Source organism: Cupressus sempervirens, chromosome 2, assembly GCF_028749045.1.
Source record: "Cupressus sempervirens isolate cs-2001-9-10 chromosome 2, ASM2874904v1, whole genome shotgun sequence".
Lineage (NCBI taxonomy): Eukaryota > Viridiplantae > Streptophyta > Pinopsida > Cupressales > Cupressaceae > Cupressus > Cupressus sempervirens.
The window spans coordinates 684,640,270-684,643,970 of NC_143119.1; the positions used below are offsets into that span (position 1 = coordinate 684,640,270).

General features: G+C 35.8%; 1 long non-coding RNA gene across 2 annotated transcripts; it reads right to left on the reverse strand.

The window, feature by feature from the left end:
• Window positions 1-1,122: 1,122 nt before the first annotated feature.
• On the reverse strand, window positions 1,123-1,858 carry LOC149575225 (uncharacterized). Of its 2 annotated transcripts, none has more exons than XR_016359676.1 (2): window positions 1,729-1,858; window positions 1,123-1,528 (listed from the first exon to the last, which is right to left on the reverse strand). It is a non-coding gene; the product is annotated as an uncharacterized LOC149575225 (long non-coding RNA). The 2 variants fall into 2 exon arrangements; XR_016359677.1 differs by having other exon boundaries at window positions 1,123-1,543; window positions 1,729-1,830.
• Window positions 1,859-3,701: the final 1,843 nt, after the last annotated feature.

Below are 3,701 nucleotides of genomic sequence, written 5' to 3' on the forward strand. Positions count from 1 at the left end.
GGCATGAAGATCTGGAGCTCTGATACCATGTTGAAGTTGATGAAAGATCAACCCCACAGCTCCCAAGAATAACCTGCATGCAAACACCCACTAATACATTAGGGGTCAATTTGCAACGTTAATTTGCGACGGCAAGAGAAGGTAATGCAGTTTTGGCTTCTTCTTTTTCAATTTTAGCCCGATGGCGTCGCAATTGCGACGCCAGCGGGATATAAGAGAAAAAAAGAGAGCCAAAAACCCTCATTTGAATGAAATTGCGCGACACAGCTGGGTTCTTCTGAAAGGAAAGGCGTGTGTGCAGGAGAGGTAAACTCGAGGCATTCAGAGGGTCGGGCAGAGATGCGCATCAGCAAGGTGTAAGACAAATAAACCCATTATTTTTCAGAGACGCACATCAGCAGAGACGTTCTCCATGTTTTTCAGTGTTTCCATGTCTTAGTCGCTTAATATCATATTTCTTTTGCCTACTCTTTTGCTATTATTTTTGTGTTCAATGTTTGGCTTTCCAAAAGGTTTCAGGGCCCCTTGAAAACATATTTTACCCATAAAATCAAAAACTTTCATTTCCTCGTCCTCTTTATTATGGAAATTGCTAGCCTCAAAGAATGGAGAGGGAATCTCCTTCAATAGGAAGGCCTTTCATTCTTTAGCCTCACATTTCTGTTAACCTATATTAAGAGGCTTCCACAATCATTTTAGTGTGGATCACTTGGCAAAAGGTTACCACAACTCATTCAAAGCGACCTCCTATGGTGTTCATTATTCTTGCCCGCCCTGAATTACTTTTGGACACTCCATTAATATTGAGCTTGTAAAAGCCTAAGGGAGGTGGATCCTAGTTTGTATATTTGCAAAAGGACAAATAATGCTATGGGCAGTAGAAAGGGATGTCATGCTGTTGGCCCTTGGAGAAATGGGATCTAATTATTTTGAGTAATTAGTAGTTACTTTACAGATTTACAGATTCCCAACATCATTGTCTCAGTCAAAGGGAGAAAGAAAATGTTTTTTCCAAAAAATATATGTAAGAAACTTGCAGTTTGAATAAAATTGTTAATTTTTATTTTTATACTCAAAAACCAAAACGTGTCTCATAGCCTTTAAAGCAATATGGAAAATCCATAAACAAGATAACATGGCATTATTAAGATATTATTCAAACTGTACAATGTTACAAACACCTCAACCTAGCACTGACTTGAATAGACAAATTTTGTCACTATTTTTAATATGACAAACTATTGCTCTCTTCCCTCAGTCATGAATATTGTTGATTCTGACACTTTACACTTCAATATTTCAGTGTGTCATCACCATTCATTATTGCTTTCACGTGCTACTAATTTTAGGCTATAGAAAAGTGTCATCACATCTCAATATATTGCCATGAACTTCGGTGTGCAAGTTAAAAATTAGACCTGTACAGGAAGCCCTCTAATTGCCGACATTTAAGATGCAATCATACAATAATATCCACCGCACAGCTTCACTTAAAACATGAATTTGCATGTCGGTTAAAGTATATATTCTGCAGAATTGATATCTAATGAGATATATCAGACCTACGAGATTATACCAATAATGAATTCTAAAAATAATAATTGAGAAATTTTCATTCCAAGAAGACCTACATTATGTAAAAAGCTACATGACATCAGGCATACGACAGATTTAAACATCAAATACTTATAGAATGGCATACAACAGATTTAAACATCAAATACTTACAGAATGGCCTCAACCAAGAGACAATCTTCCAACTCAGACCCCAAATGAAATTTTCATTTCAATGTGGGACTGTATGGACTGGGACATGGAGCTACAGCAAGATCGGGTAATCAATCAATAATTTCATTAACTGCTTCTAGGCATGTTTTAAGCATTTTTTTCTCTATTCATACCAACCGTGTTGCCACCTGCCTTTTGGGGTCCGTACTTGGGTCTGCAAGCTGATGCAGTGCAAATATGTTGTAAAAAATCACTTTGAAACATATGTTGGTTGAAAAAGTATAAGGATATAGTTATCCCCAACATGAAGGGAACAACTTCTTACCACTCTTTCATCTTCACTAGCAGTTGATGGATAGCCTGCAAGTCATTCTCTGAAGTAACTAGATAACTGATCTAGAATTGCTCTTTTTGTACATGGACTCACCTGCACTCATATTCTAATTGGTTAAATTGACTTTTCATAATAAAGGAAATATATAACCAGTAAGAATAATGAAACACATAAATTACCAATACAGCAAGGTATGAACAAAGAGGTGGGTGATAACAAAGAGCTCATCAATTTTCACTGTGTTATCTTCTGGCTACAAGTCTACACCATTCTTCACTATTTTTTATTTATACCTAATACAATTTTATTTTTCAAAATGTTTATCATTGCCACAGTTTTTGACAGTTGGCTTCTTTGTATTAACGCCTATAAGGAGCCATTAGATATTGGAAGATAAAGGTTATAAATCTCAGGTAGTTTGTCTGAGAGATTTCTTTTGGATTTGGTTGTGTTACATGAAATGCTGAAGTAAGATGCACTATGCTGAAATCCTCACACATTTTCTTCGACTTACGCAAGAACTATGCTGCCTTGCAGCTCTTGTTAAATATGTTATCAACTTGACTTTTCTATTAAAGGCTCTCATGCTGAATTGAAAGCCAGGTAAAGAAAAAGATATTATACACTATTTTGTTGGTACCCTGTGCAGCACAACAAACTTGTTCTTACTATAAGAAAATTTTCTTTTCTTTTGTTTCATTGCAGATCTTCTGCTTGCACGGAGGTCTCTCCCCATCATTGGACACACTTGATAACATTCAAGCTTTGGATCGCATACAGGAAGTGCATCTATACACATAAGTATAAACTTCTTCTTTTCCCGCAACACATATAACAACAATTTTAAGTGCTTGCAAGGTATATACTTATGAATAAATATTACATCCTGATTTAAATGTATGAAAACAATTTTCATTCCTTGTAAGCTTCATTCATCTCGAGGTGCAATTCACAAACTCAAGAATAGTGGCTTTTGTTCTTCAGGATACCTTTAGTGGAAGAGTATGTGAATGCCCCCTCGTGTCTGGAGTCCAGTTTAGAGGAGATGGCTATTTACACTGCTAAGGTTTGTTGAATCTAATTATGAATAACATTGCTTTCTATTGTTAAATCTAATCTAATGTATATTGTAACTAGACTTGTAGCTTATATGTTTTGAAATTTTTGTTAGGCCTTGTAGTTTGTATAATTTCATTGCTAGAGAGCTTCTACAGCTAAGCAAGAAAGCTGTTGCACGAGTTATAGCCGCGCGCTTGGGTATGAAAATTGTTTTTTTTTAATTCTAATGTATATTTTAACTAGACTTTTAGCTTATATGTTTTGAAATTTCTTTTAGTGGCTTAATGTTCTAAGGTCTCTTGAAATAAGACCTTCAGGCGGTTGGTCAAAGTTGTAGACCAAAGTTTTCATAGCCCAATTTTTGCTTCCTGCAAAGAACGATCATGTCAGATAATATAAGTGAAGAACAAAATAGGGAGACAATCGCTAGATTGTGGTCTAACTTGAAAAGAAAAGGTGATGGAAAATGTTATTGTCCTTGCAATATTTGTAAGGGCTTAAACTGTAGAAGACTGCTAATCAAAACAGTTAAGAGGCATTGTAGGGAGAATGGTCACATTGAAGGGGGGCATGACTATCA